Below are 19,355 nucleotides of genomic sequence, written 5' to 3'. Positions count from 1 at the left end.
AATAGACTGAAACTGGGCCTATCAATCTCCAATCCCACTCCAATTTCTGATCCTGTTAGAACTGAACTCCTCCTGATATACCAGCTTAAAACCTAGTATTCAGCATGCCTTGCCCTAACTCCCTCAAGTTCAAGGCCTCGCAACCTTTGCTCCCCTTGAGATCTGCTAGGAACCCTGACAGAGTACTCCTAACTTCTCATTGCCACAACAGCATCTCCAGGCACACTGTCTGCCCTCACCTGAGAGAAAAGCTGTTTTCCTGACTCTCTACCAGTCCCCTGGTTCTCTACTGGCCTACCCCACTGCCAATCTTGGTCATCTTCTGTACCCACCCCCACCCCACACACCCCACTATCCCTCCCAACCTCTCCACCCCCAGCCCGCCCCTTGTGTGCAACTAGGCCAGCCGGCCTGGACCACTGATGAAAATCCTGCTGAGGCTAGCACAGACAGTCCCAGGCACAAGGTAAGCTGAGGCCATGAAAATGAAATTGCTGGGTACAGAAAGGACGGGGGGGATGGACCCTGAGAAACAGGAAAGTGTTTGCCGGGAAACCAGACTGACACAGGCTGAGTGGAAAAGAGAAGTTGGAGCAGGACTCACAGACCATCTTGGTGCCAGTAAAGGAAGTGGAAGAAAGATAAGAACTGAGTGTACACAGTAGTTTTAGTTTTAAGTAATAAAAAGGATGTCAAGGTAAATGTGTGCCTTCATCACTGAAAAGAACAAAATGAAAGGCTCCAGGGGCCCCCAGAGCATTCTGCTGGGGAACCAGGAAAGAATATGTGTCAGGAAGACCTGTACCCTGCTCTGGCTATGTGACATTCAGCAAGTTGTTAACACCTTGAGCTTTACCTGTATGTTGGGGGTTCTTTTAAATGTTAAATGAATTCAAGTGAGTAAAGCTTTCAGGGCAGCATTCAGGAAATCTGAATTTTTTTCTCCTTCCATCAAAATATAGATGGTGAGGATGAAAACTCACCTGTAGCCTCTCACTCCTCACTCTGTCCTCAGTGCGAGCTGTGAACACACCAAATAATAGGTCATTGTGATAGCTAACACTTATCGAGGGTGTATTATTTGTAGGCTCTGTTCTAAACCCTTTGCAATATTAACTCAATCCTAACAGCAACCCTATGAAGTAGATATTGTTATTCCTAGTCTACAAATGAGAGAGTTACAGTTTAAAGAAGTTAAGTAATTTGACCAAGAGGCATAGCTACTAAAAGGCAAAACCAGGATGAAAACCCAGCTCTAACTGCAAAACCAATGCTCTTTTCCACTGTATTATATTCCTTCCCAATAGGAAGTCAGAAAATAGAAAAAAGGTTAAATAAGTAAAGGTCCTATCAAAGACATTGATGGAGGTGAGGAGGGGGCTTGTGTCACCCTGTCTCCCTGTGTGAGAGCAGCTGCTGGAGGAGGCTTCCTGAAGCACCGCCATTCGACAGTAGGACTCAAGGGAAAGGCTACCACTGAGAGGAAGCCATAATCCCCTCCCCAACTGCCAGAGATGGATGATGGCCTCCGAGAGAAGCCAAGGGCATATGTAACCAGTGCAAAGAAAGCTGTAGGCAAGGACATTGCCTCACTTTATGAAAGTATCTGCAGTAAAGGATGTGGTAATAAGTCCAAACGGAAGGGTGATGAGTCGGCAGACAGTGTAGAACAAGCTGAGTCAAAGTTTGGCCGTGTGTGTACAGCTCTGTCCACTCCAATTCTACATATTCCATCTTGGTTCTATAGACAGAAAGTCCTCAGATGAGGAGAAGGGCCTGAGAAGATGTTGCCTGAGGATGGTCAAAGCACTAAAAAAGGAAAAGAAATTGCTTCCATCGATTTAATAATTCTAGTGATATTAGAGATTTTCATTAAGATTATAGACATCACCACCACTTCATTTATTTACTCACTCATGTATTTATCCAGGAAACATTTATAGAGAGCCTACTGTGTTCCAGGCTTGTGCTAGGTGTTGCGACACTGTAAGGAGCCCCCGGGTGCTTACAGGGTAGTCAGAAGACAGTACAATGAGGCGATTCCCACACAATCAGGCAAAAGCTCTGCTGTCAGTGAGGGCCCGCCACATGCAACCACATGGCTCTCCAGGCAAGGGATTGTGCCAGTGTGGAGTCAGGACATACCTCCGACAGTGAGCAAGCCAGAGAGGCTTTGAGAAGTAGTCTAGCTCCCTCACTATACAGAGAAGGAAACCATGGACCTGAGTCATAAAGAAGATAAGTTGTATATCAAGACTTCTTATGGTCAGTATCAGCTGAATGGCACTATTACAAGTACCCCAAGAGTTTAAGGGAGACAAGTGTCACTGTGAGTAAGGAAGGCTTTCCTGGGAAAGGTTGAACTTAAGTTGGGCTTTCCTGGAAAAATAAGAAAGAGGAGTGTGTGTGTGTGTGTGTGTGTGTGTGTGTGTGTGTGTGTAAAGGAGAAACACTTGGTTTTCACATATTAATCAAATTCTTTCTTAAAGCTAATTTTCTTTTATCCGCTTAATCACCCAAAGTCTTTCAGAGCTATGATTTTTTGTTTGAGATCTGCTACCAGATGCGATGCAATTTGTTGCACAGGCTTTGGAGTCTGACAGACTTGCGGTCACGCAGAAAATGGCATGAATTTAGTCAACTCATCTGTTAAATGAGGATATTAATACCTATTCTATGATTGTTACAGGTAAAAATAAACCAATGCATGTGGAGCATGTAGTATAGAGCCTGACACTCAGGAAACACCTAGCATAGCTTCTAAAAGGTTATAATAATTACTTACCTGCATGGACCCTGTGATATTTACCATGTACCCTATATTCATTCAGTTTTCATTAATTCTTTTATCAAACAGGTACAGTGCCAGGCACCATGCTAGGTGCTGGACACAGCCATGTAACCAGATAGAATTTTCCTTGCCTTCTCCGGGCAGTCTAGAGGGCTGTCAGAATATGCAAACACATGCTTGTGGTACGATGTGAGGTGCACTGTAATAGAGATAGGTAGTAGTTATTGGTGGTCGGCTCTAGACAGACTATGGACTTGAACAGCCATACCAGGGCCCGTGGGGCCTGACCTCACCAGGGTGCAGCTGCCTTGGAGGCCCAGCTGGAAGATGCTCTCACCAACAAGTCATTGCCACCACTTGACAGCACTAAGCTTGCTCTATGTTATCTACAATACGGTTTCCATGTAATAGCAAAATAACCTAAATAAAAAAGAGTTCTCTTACTAATTTAGCATCCTGCAGAAACTACAAGAGGCAGTAAAACTGCATCTGAGCTTAAGCTTCAGAAAATTTTCCTGGCTCCTCCTTCTGTCCAATGTGTTGACTGCCTGTGGTAGTGACCATTCAAGATGCCTTCCAGTGATCCCACCGTCTGCAATTCACACTCTTGTGTATTCTCCTTCTGCATTGTACTGTGATTGGTCTTTGCAACCAACAGAAGATGGCAAAAGCGATGGCATGGCACTTCTAAGACTGGGTTGTAATTTTGGGTTCCCTCTCACACACACTGTTTCTCTCAGATGATTTGCTTTGGGGAAAGTCGTGACTTAAGCAGACCCATGGAAAGGCCCACATGGCAGGAACTGAAGCCTCTTGCTGACAGCCATGTGAGTGAACTTGGAAGTGGTTTCTCTGACCCGTTGAGTCTCCAGAGACTACAGCCCTGATTAACAGCTTGACCCCAGGAAAGACCCTGAGCCAGAACTACCTGGCTAAGCCAATCCCAGATGCCTGACTCTCAGTATACATGTGAGACAACAAATACTTCTTGTTGTAAGATACAGAGTTTGGGGATGTTTGTTTTACAATAATAGGTAACTGATACAGTTCTCCTCTGTGCTTCAAGCATTCTGCTCCTACCCTGTCATGGCACTTACTATACTTTGTTGTAATTACCTGTTCACATGTCTGTCTCCTCTTCAGATTATGAGCTTAATGAAGATCATGTCTTACCGTCTTTGTACCCTCATCACCTGGCACTTTCCTGGCCCACAGTCAATGGTCAAAAAACTTTGTTAGATGAATAACTTGTATTCATTTAGCACATTGGAATTGATAAAGCATTAATGCATTCATTCTCTCATTTGGTCTTCATGAGAACACTAGGATATAAGTACTAATATCCACATTCAACAGATGAGGAAATTGAGGCTTGGTGACTCACTTAAATATCTCACAACCAGTAATTAATAGAATTAGAACTCAAACCCAAGTTATCCATTTACTAATCTATGCTCCTCCCTCTATACCAAACTGTTCTTCGTTTAGTTTGGGTTATCGGAGGGCAGGATGGAAATAGGAGAAAAATTAATCTGGAGAATGGGGTCCAATCGTGATGGAGCTCCATAGACGGGGACAAGAACGTGCTTAGTTTTGAATAGGCCAGGTCTCTGTGGGCCTTTTCTGCAGCCCACATTCAATATTTTATTTACTCCTCACAAAAATCCTAAGATAGGAAATCAGTTATTTTTATTTTGTGGCAGTGGAAAGCAGGGGAAGAAAAGGAAATTTTTGAGGGCTCTGTGTAGTCTCCAGCCTGAAGGGCGCTCACAGTGGGATTTCTGCTTTATGTCAGCTACGCAGTGGGGCAGGAAGACCTCCCTCCTTGGAGGGCAGGTAACATGCTAAGGGGAAGAAGCCCCAGCTATTCTGTGGGCCCTAACGGAATGTGGCTCAGGGCTGCCTGACGCCTTGCTGGATTGGATAAACTTGGCCTGTTCGCTTCCATCCAATAGACCTTTCACCTTGAGGACTCAGTGACCAGAAAAACATCCCAGAAGCCAATAATTTCTCATTCTCTAGGGACCCAGGAATGAGACAGTTTCTGGGCTGGATATCAGGGACAAACCGATGAACCGTGAGAGAGCCTCTGTGCTGAGGACTCCATTTGATCCCAGGAAATAGAATGCTAGTTCCATGTAGTAGAAGACACAGCTTCCTGCCAGGAAGAGGATCTGGGCTTTGTCTCTGTACATGCCTACATATAGATGTGGCTGTCTGGAGTTTCATGGATGGGCTGTGGAGATGGCTTGCCCCATCTACAAGTCAGTGTGAGCCTGACTATTGCAGTCCTATTCAGTGCAGTTCAGAGCAATTAAACAACCAAGTGAGAGTGTACCAGGTCAGGCCTTTGAGGAAGCAGGTGGTGTTGTAGAAAGGCCATAGGCTTCAAAGCTGAGAAACTTCAGTTTAAATTCTAGCTCCACCATTTACTATGACTTGGGAAAGATATTTAATCTCTTTGGGCCTCAGTTTCTTTATCTGTGAGGTAATAGTATTGCCTGCTTTGCAGGGCTGAGATAAGGATTAATGAAATTATCATGCATAAAAGGCATAGAATAGTCCCTGCTGCTTGACCAGTGCTAAAAAACCTAACCTTTATTATTAGGTTTTATAGGGAGCTGGAGGAGAAGTGAATAACAGCCACAAATTCCAGAGACAGTACATGTAAAATTTAACATAACTCCTTTGATTTTCTTCAACCAGCATACATTAGAGAACCTCCTAAGTACTAACAACTAGAGGGGAGATGCAAGAACAATGGCCCCTGACCTAGAGTTTTGCAACTGAGATGAATGAGTAAGCAAATAATTGCTATCAGGGTTATAAGTGGTCAGAGACAAACAAGTTAAAATGCTATGGGAGTAGAGTGGAAGAGGTGCTTATACTCTCTGAAGGAGTTAGAAGAGGCTTTGCTGAGGAAGCAACTCTTGGGCTCCGTTGGCTGAGTCTAAGAGTTGAACAAACAGGAGCTTAGCAAGTGAAATGGGGGTGGAAAGTCACTGCTGATGTTGGAGACAGTGTGTGGAAAAAACACAGAAGCATAAAAGAGCTTAGTTAGGGGGATGAGAACCATGAAGTAATTGGATATAAGGGATATGATAAAAGACCATCGACCTTAGAGATACTAAAAAGTCTTTGCTTGTTTGCTAAGGAGTTGGGGCTTTGCTCTGGAGGCAACAAAGGGGTTTTAAAGCAGAAAAAAAACAAGATGATTAATTTGTTTTCAGGAAAGGTAACTGGGCAGAGGATGGAGTGCAAAAGAGAAAGACTGGAGGCCAAGACACTGGAAACATACGGAGATAAAAAAAACTCATCTGGGTGATATAATCAGTAAGTTGGTGGGGTATCAGGAAGAGAGGCTAGATCTCCTGGCTCCTGGTTTGAACTTTTTCAATTAGATCGTTCCTCCTTCCACATCTTTTGAAACCCTCCTACTAAGCAAATCTTGACCTAAAATTACAGTACTCACATGAACAGGAAAAGAAAGCACATAAAATTGCAACTAGGTTTGAATCGGACTAAGGCACCTGCTTTTTATCCAGGGTTTGCCACAGCATTAAAACATGTTTAGCATTTTTCTGAGCATGTACTTCCTGAGGTCTGTATTCCTAAGGAGAATGCAAATCCTTACTGATTTGGGTCATTCGTCCATTTGTTCAATCGATCTATCCACAGAAATATATTGACAGCTACTGTATTATAGTCTGGCTAAGTCCTGGGGCTATAGAGAAGGAAGGCAATCTGCCCTCAGAGAGAGAGAGAGAGCTCACAGACTCTTAGAATGGGCAGCAGAAAAGTAAATAGTCAGGGACAATCCAATGTGATGAGTACTAATCCAGTGAGAGGGATGTGCTAATTGCTCTGAGAACTTGGAGCAGGCAAACTCAACAGTCTGAGCCACTGTGAAAAAAGGAAACACTTGTGCCAAGCCTTGAAAGACAAAGAAGAGGGTGCTTAAGTACTCTAAACAGAAAGAAGAGCATATGCTATTTGGGGTTACAGTGCAATGGTGAGAGTGATTAGAATTTGAGACTATAACAGTCTTTCTAGTCCTGAAGACAAACACTTGATTTGCCTATTTTAATCACATAACCTACATTAATTCAGATTTCATTTATGACTTCCCCTGGCACCTTACTCTACAAGACTGAGCCAGTGCCCACTTTTCCCAAAATTACCAAGCAGGCAAAGTTTGCTTGATATTTCCTGACCTCCTCTTTCGGTGCTTGTCTCGGGACACCTTCACCTCTGGCCTCAGTGTCCTAAGTTATTCCTCCAACAACCAAGAGCCATCTTTAGCTCTACCTGGGCAGTGGCCCAGATTCCCAGTCTCTGTCTGTTCTCACTGACTTCCCTATCAAGTCTTAGTTTGTGGGTCAGATTCTGTCTAGCCGTTTGTTAAATGGCTTTTCATTGTTCATAACTAGCCAGCTTAAAGCATTACCCTGTAAGAAGTATGTATAATCAACATTTTCTTTCCTCATCTACTTGTCCTCTGTAAGGCATATGCCTTTGTCATTCCTTCACTCATGGTTTTTAGTGACATTCCATTCTCTGGGGTCACCTCCCATCTCTCTGGCATCCCCACATGATAAAGGTAAAGCTTTATCATGACACTTGTCAAGCACACAGAGTTTTAACCACCTCCTTATTTGGGTTTTCTCACCTCCCTACTTTGGTCATTGGACAAAAAGCTATGTTTTCTACTCAGTTTTTATCTCCCTAGTTCCTCCACATAGTGGTAATAATAAACATCTGATGAATTAATAAATTAATAAAGGAATGAACTGAAGTTTCTGCAACAAACTTCTGCCAGTGGAATGCCACTCTAGAGATCGGAATGGCAAGCATAGGAGGCAAGATGGAGAACCAACATTTGAGAATTTTAGCATACTTCTATGTAATATGCTAGTGCCTACGTTGCCCATGTCTAAGGTTCATTGAGAAGACAAATGCTGCTTCTGAGACAGGGAGAAGGGAGCATCTTATACCTTAATTTCTTTGAGCCCTGTCTGGCCTAGTTTCTCCAGGCCCATTTCTGCAGGCCTGTGCTACTTTGTATGGTTCTTATTCATGAGCTAGGAACTATTAATGACATACCAGGAGCTGATATTGTACTTGACCTCAATTATATTTTAACATTAGTGCAGTGAAATTTCAGAGAAGAATAGAACTAAATTCAAGGGAATACTCACATGCACACAAAAAAAATGAGTAATCCTTTGTTTATTACTAGAAAAATCCTGGCCTTTGGTCTAAATTATTTTTTGTATAAAGATTCAAAAATACTAAAAAGTCTGACTGACTAGCCATGTAAAGCATATGCTAAGAGTCCTCAGCCAAAGCCAAATATGAGAAAAGTCAAACAGTGTATAGAAAACAAATAAATGAATCACAGTGTTGGGTAAACTGCTGTTTGGCACAAATCCATGAACACATACCACGAAGTATTTCTGCAAAGACACGAGAAATATTTATGGAAAATATCTCTGAAACAGATCTGAATTTGACCTGAAATCTTGTCTACAACTGAACTTTGTTTTGTGAGAATAATCCATAAAGTTTTCCTTTGTTATATATTTGTTCACCAATTTGTCCATGGATTATGAATGTAGCTGCTTCTTGCAGAGCAAACTGCGCTCTATAGTGTCCTTGGTCACCATTATGCAGGGCCAGCTGGAGCCAGGTTGACCCACAGCCATGGGAAGCAAAGGTGATAGAATCTGGCTGCTTGGAGCAGCTGAATGGGGCCAGGACTAGGACTTGGGAGCCTTGGGTCAAATAGCTGTATATTGCGTGCAACGTTCTTTAAAAAGTCCCATCCTTACCACATGCATTAGCATGCAACTGACTATAGAGTGTTTAGTCTAATGTCCAACTTGACATTTAGTTACCATAAGCTTCTTTAATTCATGGAAATGTTTACTTAATGGTTAAAATCATCTTGTGAATATTAGTGTTAAAAAAGGAGAAAGGACTTAGGCTTAAGTTTTCTAAAATCTGTCGGATAACTAGTCTGTGTGCTGTTCTAGGTACAACAGGAGCTACAAAAACAAACAAAAAACCAAAAGCAACAACAACAACGAAGATGGACACAAATCTTCCTGCTCTCAAGGAATCTAGAAGGAAACATGAGACAGGGATGTTATATCTGTAAAATAAGGTAGAAGGAGACGAGTAATAATGATAGCCAGCATTTATTAAACACTCACTATGGCAAGGCACTATTCTAAATCTTTACGTTTATTGGTTTATTTAAACCTAACCAAAACCTTAGGAGATAGGTATATTTTATAAATGAGGAAACTGAAGCACGGAAAGGTTTATAACCTACCCAATATCACAGCTAAGGGGCCAATAGGGATTTGAACTAAGTGGTACAACAGCAGACCCTGGACGCTTGACCACGGCACTATTCTGCCTGCCAGAGACCATCTGAAAGGTGCATATCAAAAGCATTCTGGCAGCTCAGCTGAGGGAGATGTTCACTGCACCCAAGGAGAAAGATCACCCACATTTTGTGGAGAGGTGACATTTGGACTAAGCCTTGAAGGGTGGAGAGGATTTGGACATACAAGTGTTGCCAGTCAGAGTTGAGGAAGAACTTAAAGAAAAAGAGAAAAACGTTTCTCGGGTGTAAGCGGCATTAGTAAAACCTAAACAGTAAACACACAGGATCTAAGGAAACAGTCAAGATCAAGAGAGCTGTATTAGAGTGTGCCAAAGCAAAGTCATGGAGAAAAGGGCTGGGAGGGCACGCTGGAGCTAGACCTGACCGGTTTGTGCATAAAGATGGTCTATTCCTCGTATTTTGCCAAATTGCTTATCACCAAAACTTTGACAATTTGTATTGTCAAAGTTTGTCTCGGAGACAAACTTTGACAATACAAATGAACAGATGGGAACGTTTTTTTAAAAAGTCCCTCAAGGGCCAGCAAGTGCAAGAGGACTCAGATTCTGTTTCTAGTTTTCTGCTTCTTGTTTGTGACTCTCCTTCCAGATATTGCTGGTCAGCTATATACTGTCAAATAAGTATACTGTCAGATAAGCACAAACATCACGCTGGATGGTAGTCAGATTCTTGGCAATAATCCTCGATAATTATGAAGCGTTCTAGAGCTTCTTTAGAAGTAGTTGGGGTTTGACTTACTCTTACAGCTATGCGAGTAATATGTAATTAGAGTACAAAAGAAATCTATGTATTTATTTTAGAATTGGTAAGGTCTTTAGAAACCATGTAGTCTATTATTTTGCTGAGGAAGCAAAGAACTAAAAAGGTTAAATGGACTAATTTAAAGTCATCCAGGAAATCAACAGAAAAATCACTTTTTGACCACAAGATATTTGGAAAGTAAAACAAGTTCTTTTATTGCACATTACAAAATCTATGTATAGTTGTATTTCAATGTTCTGCTGTTCCACCATTCATCCATGAATCTTTAATTTTGGCTAACACACAGTATTTAAAGAGGAGGCATTGAAAAATGTTTATCACAATTTTTTTTTTTTTTATGCTTAGAAAGCGGGCTTTTTAGAAATACACTAGGCTACAAAATAATTCTGTAGAGATATTAAAATTAACAATAGCTGACACAGTTTGAACACTTGTACAGTGGCAAGCATTGTGCTGAGCACTTAAAATGCTTTATCTCATATCGTTAGGACAACATCCCTCACAATGGTACTACTATTATCCCCATTTTATGGTTGAGGAAACTTAAAGAGATTGAATAACTTGCTCAAGTTTACACAGCTAGTAAGTACCTGTCTGGACTCGGACCCAGGACCATCTGACACCAAATTCTATGTTATTAACTATTATAATACATGGCCTCCATAGCTAGTAATGGGTGAAACATATCTTTTTACCAGAAAATATTAATTATCCACACAAGGTATAGAAATGAGAAGGCTTAATTTTTAAGAGATTTTACCCTTACTGAAAGCCTCTGGGCAGATAACACCTCTAAACGGACTTTCTATCTGTGTGTCGCAATCAATGATCTTCACTGCACTTTGCTGGGAAAAGAGACACCCTTGGTTTATCACACAGTCAGAACTTCAGGGACTGTTAGTGACTATTAGTAACTTTTAGCTTGTGGTCAGCATCATGCTTGGTCATCAAACAGCTGCCATGCCATGAGTGAAGCCTACTTGATTAGCCTGGGATGCTGGGCAGGAATCTAGGGTCTTGAGAAGTTGTGCTTCAGCTGGCGTAGGACCCAACCTTCTGCCACACCTGGCCCCACCTGTCATTTCACTGACCACATGCCCCATCAACTACATTTAAGAAATTGCCTTTGGGTCTCCTGCTTCTTCCCTGTCCTCACTGCCACTGCCCTTCTTTAGACCTCCATAAGTCATCTCTTGCCAAGACTACTCTAAAAGGCCTCTGTGACCTCCCATATCTAACTTGACACCTAACTCATCCTCCCGCTGAATGATCTCTCTAAGACTGATTCTGTCAATCCTCTGCTCTGAACTCTTTGATAGCTTCATGTTGCCTGCAAAATAGAATTCACACTCCTAAGCATGGCATTCAATATTCTTCACAATTTGGCCTTTCCTTACTTTCTGGGATTCGACAAGTAGTCAGTGAATTTGTGAATGCTCTCCCATTTAGACATCCTTTTAGCAAACATTCCATCCACTTGTTATTCAACAATCAACGTCACTAAATGTCCACGATGTGTTGAATTTTAACAATTACTATTTTTTTCATAGGATAATGGATATGGTTATGGACATAATAACCTCTAGAGACCTGAGTTTAGGTGCAGTTCTGGCGCTTTCTTTCCATGTGGCTTTGGGCAAGTCATTTCCTTCTCTGGGTCTCAGTTTCTCCTTCTGTATAAAAGAAGGTAGATCTAAGTGATCTCTAAGACTCTTACAGGCCATGTCTATACTGGTTCCTGATAATAGAATCCCCTTGAGAGAAGAATGTTAGTCCCTAGCCAGCCACAGATGTGGTCCCGCAGCTAATTCCTGTGCTCAACAGATGGGAGACTTCCTTGCTTTACCCTCCTTGCTACATCATCACTGTCTCTTGGAATCACTCAGCTAGCCCTGCACTGGATCACAGCACTGGCATTTACATCTTCAATGTAATAGACGCTGAAGCTGAGACAATGGAGCTCTTAGAGCTTTTGGCTATGATCTCATCTTCTGACCAAGATTTTTCTTGGCCTGTGATTGCTCAGCCCTGACCAGAAAAAAAAAAAAGAAAAAGAAAAGTCCCCTGCTTCAGGAAGTGCTAGTGCTAAATCAGCATGCTCTAGGTCTGGAATTGGAGCAGGAACTTGTGTGGACCAGCAGAGACCTTGCAGGTTCCAGCAGGAGACAGGAAAAAAAAAAAAAAAAAAAACAGACAATATCAGAAGATATAATCCTGAGGGCAAATAGACTTCAGAAGATGTAAAGCAGGAGGGTTGGTGTCAGAGAAAACTCCTTCGTTGAGAACCTTCTCTGTACCAGGCACTTTCAGGCTGGTCAACAACTTTGCAAGGCAGGTATTATCCTATTTCCAAAGCTCAATGAGATTAACTAACTTTTCCAAATCACATTACTAGTAAGTAGCTGTGAGATTCAAACCCCTGTCTGCAAAGAGCTGTATTCTTGCTTTCACACACTTTGAGAAGCACTTGGGGAAAACTTAAGAAATTTGAGAGTAAAGCCAGATGCTCAGGGAATACTCACTGGATGGTAAATTCAAGAAATTGGGCAAAACACTACTGGGATAATACTGAATCTAAAATCACCAGCACTAACCATGAGAAAAACTGGAATTATAATCACGATACTGAATAGCTAGAGGTCCTAAATGAATGTTCTCCTTTGTGAGGACACAAAATGATGTTAATTCCTTGAATACGAAGGTGACTAATACACTGGGTGTGGCATCAGGCATCTTGTCCACACAGCTGTCTGGGAAGGTTAATCTGGGACTTGAGTCTCCAACTGCTGTCTGCCCAGAGGCGTGCTGCACTCTAATCTCCTGGCCTCACAGTCAGCTTGACATTTTTGCTGAGTCTGACTCACTCGCTCTCAGCCTCAATTGTTTCATGCCAATGCAGACTTCTTTTACAGTTGGCCTACTTAGAAACACAAGATGTTACTGTCGGAAGGGAGCTACCTTAGAAGTCACCTAGTATGACCCCCTCATGTTACAAATGAGAAAACAGGCCCCAGATGAGGTTGGATGATGTCTGAACTCAAATGGGTTTAGGTGTGAGGCTTGATGGGACTTCAGAACACGGGCCTGTTTGGCAGAAGGAGGAAGCTGGGATCAAGCAGCACTGGAGTTGGCAATGCTAACTCCCCTGCAGGATTTTTGAGGCCATAGTGGGACACAGGGAATAGACATAGCCCCCTGGAAATGTGGGTTGGGATAGGGAGGGAGAGTGTCAGAATCCCAGCCAAGTAGTCTGGAGTTCAGGGCAGGGCTTCTCTCCTACCCCGGAAATATGGAGCTGGGCAGGAGAATTAGGCTGAAGGTCAATTGTAAGGACTAGACAGACGTGTCCAGGAAGCCAATGAGAAAAGTCATAACTCAAGCTATCAGGGTGTGCAGAGTTCACCAGAGGCATAATAAAGTCCAGATTGGTGGCAGCATACCCCACCCCATGGTAGGTTATGGCTGATGCACTCCTCATCCTCTTCAGGAAGGCTTCATCCTGCAGCTGTAGGAAACACGTGACTCCAGATCATAGCTGGGGTGGGGCGGGGAGACAGCGCTGAAGTATTCCATCCATTCTGCTTCCCAAATGTCTCTAGAATGTTCCTTTCCTCCATTTCTATTATCATCATCCTGAGTCCTGGGCATCACCCACACAAATTACTACAGTGGATTTTTGGTTCATCTCTCACCCTCTGCTTGTACTAAAGTATTCTTCTTACTGTCACCAGTGTTATTTCTATGATACGTGAGGATGTTGCTTGCTTGCTATAAATGTTGGATGGCTTACCATTGCTTAGCAGCCTTTCTCAACTATACTTCCACAGGAGGATCAAGCCCTACAGAAAATTATTCGAAAGACTATTTTCTGTTCTTTCCAGGATAGTACATAGCTAGTATCATTCTAGGTATATAGGGGAAAAATCGATTTGCATAATGGATGCCTTCAGTCAAGAGACCTGGGAGCCAAATGCCTAAGCCTGGCACACTAGGTCCTGCACAACCTCAGCCAAGCCTTACTCTAGCCTCATCTCCTGCCCTCCCTACCACACATCCTGTGCTCTGGCCACACCAAACTCTTCCCATTTCTTCATCACGCTATTTTTTTCATGTCTTAATTTTCTTCCTTATACCTGGCCTCCTGCTTGGCCTTGTAAAATCTTAGTCATCCTTCAAAGCCAGGCTCAGATGCTACCTCCTCTCTGAAGTGGTGCCCCTACAGCCTTTGAAGATTGATTGAATTGTTCCTTCCTCTATGTACTCATATTATTTGTGCATGTGTGTGTGTTTGTGTGTGTGTGCGCGCCACTATATAGCACATCATTTATAGTTAGAGGTTTACTTATCTATGTGACCTACAAAATTTTGAGCCCAGCAGAGGATATCCGCTCCCCCTCCCCTGACCTGAATAGATGTTTATCAAATCGAATGGCCCAAAGCTCCCTGGATAATCAAAATCAATGTTAATTCTGGAACACAGGACTCTAGACTTTTAGTCTATCATTATTTGGGTTCTATATGACAACTAGATCAAACATTAAATATGCCAGTGTCAAATATGCAGCTATGCATGGTGATTGCATGGGCTAGGAAAACGCTTCCTAAATAATTACTGACAGTATAAGAGTTGGTAGGTTTCACTGGGAAGGGAGAATGTTAGGTAAGTATAGCACGAGGCTCCATCACGATTCTTAGGACCAAGATTATAATGTCTCCAGGAAACAAGAAAAGAAAAAGAAGTAGTTGGGGTTGAGTGAAGGGCACATACATCAAGAACTAATGTCTGAAATGACTCATCAAAGCTGAAATCTGTTAATAAAAAGAATTTAACATTTGCATAGTGCAGAATATCATCATATACATGATCTTATTTAATTCTCAGAATAACCATGTGGCAAGGGTGAGGTGGGGTTAGAGTAGGAGTGTGTGTGTGTGTGTGTGTGTGTGTGTGTGTGTGTGTGTGTGTGTGTGTGGTGTTACAGTCCTTCCTTTATGGAAGAGAGGATTAAGGCCTTTACAGGAAATGATTAAGGCTCAGAGAGAAGTGGCATATCTAAGACCCACTGTCCCTAAGTGATTCCATTGGTGCTAGAAGGCAGAGCCACCCATCTCTGGGTCCAGAGCCACAGTCTCTTTATTTAAGAACATGGAGGCAGCTCCTCTGATCTAAAAGCTGAAGGCCTTTGTAAAATCAGATAGGATGACGTGTAGAGGTTGTTCTGAGCTTTGACTCAGAGGGACTCTCCGTAAACTCAAGACTTTTCTAGGCTATTGTACAATGAAGATAGAAAACCATTACTCAGCTTACTCGCAGGGAGTAGCTGATACAGAGCAATTCTCGGCTTGAACTGGGCAAAAGTGTGACTTGACTAAGGAATCTGGGACAGGGAAGAAGAGCAGAGGGTAGTTTGTTTTTTACCTGCCTGCGGCTCCAGAGGGTCTACGGGACAGCAGATGAATGCCAGGCGGCTGCTTTTTTGTCTGTTTAGGATGGAGAGAGTCAGGAAAATGGCGTGGAAGAGCTGGGACCACAAAATGTCACTCAGTTGAACATCTCCCTCTCAGATTTATCCACAAACCTTGGAAACTCTGAGACTTTAGAATGTAAATAAACACCACTGACCAAGCTCTGCAGACAACTCTGTCCGTTGTCATTTTGTTTTTGGTATGCATTTCCTGTCACCCAACAAAATGATGCGGCCCTTAGGGGCACAGAGTTGGTTTATACAACTTTGCACCCCTCTGTCTAATGCTCTGAATATATACAACAAATTTCAAGAAATGACTTTTTGATTACAATAAAGGTGTCAAGTTTGTTATAAACATCTTTTATGTGACAGATGAGATTCCTTCATTTTTCCCCCTCTCCTTCAAAAGTTACCTAATTGTTCTTCATCCTCATTTATTCATTTTACTAGTATTTAAAGGGCCCTCTATGGGCTAGCTGCTACTACATGTCAGGCCCTATGCAAAGTGCCAGGTACCTATATAGGCAAACAAGAGTGGCCCAGCCTCACAGGGGTTAGAATTTAAGGCAACATAGACTGGCATGGTTTAAAGAGACCACAGAGACTGTCCAATCCAACTGTCTCATTTTAACAGTGGGAAAATGAAGGCCCAGAGAGGGTAGCACCTCACTGAAGGCCCATGCCAGTTAGTCCATGCCAAAGCCAGATAAAGAAAATAGTTCTACTTTTCAGTTAAGATCCTGATCTGAAGTTCTCCAGGAGGCCAAGAAAAGCATTATCTTCCTTCCCTCTGCCCAGCTCAGTTAATCTCTTTCTTGGCTTCTTGGTTATTGGAGAAAGTAAATTGTTTTCCTGTCTTTTCTGGAACTAAACATGGTCTGTTAGCAATAAACCAGTTTCCTCATTCTCTGGAACTCTATCGTCCGTGTCCTTTGTAAACCCTCCATTCCACGGAGGCTCTCAGTCTTATAACCACAGCTCCAGGACCAGGAAAAACATGCTGCCTGAGTTTTATTTTTTTCACAGGAAGCAGAATATGTTAACTCTCTATCAGAAAACGCCATGAAGTTCTGTTTCACTGTTGTCTGAAAGATTTATGCTGTAAGATGGTTTTATTCTGGCAAACCTAGAGATTCCCTAGCCCTATTTATTTTGCTACTGTTTTGCTTCACAGATGAAAAGGAGGAAAATCCAGAGACCGAAGACCACATAAGAGAGACACACTTTGTTCTTCCTTCAGAGTTCCAACAACCAGACCTTTGGGGCTGAGCTACTTCCCCTCCTGACTTCTCTTTGTGGGGGACCCAAACACTCGGCTTTGTGCTTAGAGAGCTAAAGCCCATGGCTGTAGAAGATCTGTCAAGGTTCTGACCCTTAGTGAAGCAGCAGCAGTCTGAGAGCTCCGAACACCCCTTGTGAAGGACTTCGGACAGGGAGATTCTTGAGTACATTCAGCAAGCAACTCTTGTGCCAAGCACTGTTCTAGGTTCTGGCAATGCAGCAGTGGACAAAACCCACAAAAATCCCTGCTGTCCTGGAGTTTACAATTTACCAGGGGAGACGGACAATCCTTAATATAGCTTAGAGAAATGCTAAAGCTAAAAAATAAAGGAGGGAAGGGGACTAGGAAATGCTGGGGAATGGATGTTGCCATTTCGGATAAAGTGGCTAAGAAAGGCCTCACTGAGAAAGTAACATTTGAATAAAGACCAGAAGGAAGTGAGAGGGTGAGCAACACAGACATTTAGGGAAAGAGCATTCCAGACAGAAGATCATTTTTGTGGCTTGAATTGTGTCCCCCGAAGGACATACTGAAGTTCTAATTCCTGATACCTATAAAATATGCTTTGCTTTCATTTGGAAATAAGGATTTTTCAGATGTAATCAAGTTGAGATGAGGTTATTAGGGGAGGTCCCAATCCAATATGTATGATTTGTATCCTTTTAAGAGGACACAGAGACACAGCTATGTAAGGAGACAGCCATGTGATGACAGAATCAGAGATTGGAGTGATGCAGCTGCAAACCAAGGAATGACAAGGATTGATAGCCATCAGAAGCTAGGAAGAGGCAAGGAAGGCTTCTCCCCTATGGGATTCAAAGGGAGCATGGACTTGCTGATACCTTGATTTTTGAACTTTTGGCCTCCAGAACTGTGAGATGATAAATTTCTGTTTTTCCATGCCACGTAGTTTCTGGTGCTTTGTCACGGCAGCCCTAGGAAAGGTATACTTGTGCATTCTTTATGTCAACCCTGCTCTCTCATGGGCATATGTCTGAAATGACCAGTCTCTTTCACAGGTTTGTGATTCAGCACATGTTGCCCTCCTTGCCTGGATATACTACCCCACTCCCCATGTTTATCTCCTAGCAATGCTTACCTAGCTAGCAAGTCTCCACGCAGGTTTTCCTCCTTAGGATGTATTCTGCATTCTTCTTTCTTTCTCTTCTGTTCTGTCCACCATCACACACACACACACACACGCACGCACGCACGCATGCACGCACAAATACACACACACCGGGGGCTTGCAAGGAAAGCACCTAATCCAGGCACGCTTCTCGTTCTCATTGTGTATCACCTACAATTATAAATCTTTGCTTTCTTACCTGCCTTCTTCACTAAACTATGAACATCTTTGCAGCAGGAGCTCTATCTTTTATTTCTATATTTTTGGCACCTTACCTAGTACCCATTTAAAAAATGTAAACTTATTTTTTAAAATAAGCCAATGAAAACAAACCTTTGAAGTAAGGTTATTATCGCTATTTTTCAGTAAAGGAAACAGGCTCAAAACCTTAACTGACTCCACTGAAGGTTATACAATTAATACATGGCAGAACTCAAAACTGATCACTTGGCTTCAAAGTTGGACATTTCTTCTGTAATCCTCACAACAATAAGGACTTTTTTGTGCTAGAGATGCCCAATTTTCTGAAAAGTAAAATGAAAATCAAAACAACTTGTTTTCCAGGACTGTTGTGGGGATGAACTGAGATCAGCTTTGCCAAGTGCCATTGCTCAGTGTTTTGTAGGTACTGTGACTGCTGGTTTGAGGCAGTTCTGTGCAAGACTGGTAATAAGGATGCCTCTCTGTTCTTTCCTCTTCGGCATAGTGGGTTTCATCCAGTGATCAACGAGCTCTCAAGAAGGAAATGCCTTCTGGGAGAGAAGGGACCCATAGATTTTGCCAAAAATGTGAGAATTGCATTGGGGTGAGAAGGGAGTGGATATGAAGTTTATCTTGAGCTCTGAGCCCCTTTCAAAGCTTGGCTCCATGGTAGGACCAAGAGCCTGGCTCCTGGAGTTGAGGAAGGTTTTCCAATCCCACAAGAATGATTTCAAAAACAGCCCTCCTGGCACTAGGAATGTTTGCCTCTGCCCATTATGAAGAGGAAATGATTTACCCAGATGCTGCCTGGTCAGGCTCCCTTCTTTATCAAGATCAGGACGCAGACCTTGGAAGGGCAGAGGACAGCACATCCATTAACCAGCCATTTTCACATATTGTTCCACACAGCATTCGAAAGTGTGTGTGCGATATAACAGGTTGAATAACACTGGTGTGGTAACACTGTGTCCTTTCAGGATAAAGAAGCATGGTAATTGAGGGGAATTTGCTACAGGCTGAAGCAGTTTAATAAATGGAGCAGACCCAGATGTGAAAATGCTGTGTGGCTTGGAACAGACACTAAATTATGTAAAGTATGATTTTAGATCTCTCTTCTGAAATTCTTGGTGTACAATTTATTAATTTCTTCTTACTAATAAACTATGTATTCTATCCCTACCTTGGACTTCTAAGTAAATTCTGATCATGCAATCAGCACACAACTGTATATCGAATACCTACCTCATGCCAGGCACTGTGAAGAGCATATAGGATCTTGATTCTGATACTGAAGAAAAGAGGAGATT

At 42.5% G+C, this 19,355-nt stretch overlaps 1 long non-coding RNA gene across 1 annotated transcript; it reads left to right on the top strand.

Annotated features, from left to right (window-relative positions):
- The first annotated feature begins 430 nt into the window (after nt 1-430).
- On the top strand, nt 431-17,665 carry LOC118602878. The gene is made up of 2 exons (XR_004950941.1): nt 431-466; nt 16,611-17,665. It is a non-coding gene; the product is annotated as an uncharacterized LOC118602878 (long non-coding RNA).
- The last annotated feature ends 1,690 nt before the right edge of the window (nt 17,666-19,355 follow it).

The sequence above is a fragment of the Rousettus aegyptiacus genome, unplaced genomic scaffold, assembly GCF_014176215.1.
Source record: "Rousettus aegyptiacus isolate mRouAeg1 unplaced genomic scaffold, mRouAeg1.p scaffold_m13_p_5, whole genome shotgun sequence".
Taxonomy (NCBI): domain Eukaryota; kingdom Metazoa; phylum Chordata; class Mammalia; order Chiroptera; family Pteropodidae; genus Rousettus; species Rousettus aegyptiacus.
This window is presented reverse-complemented; position numbering and strand designations above follow the sequence as displayed.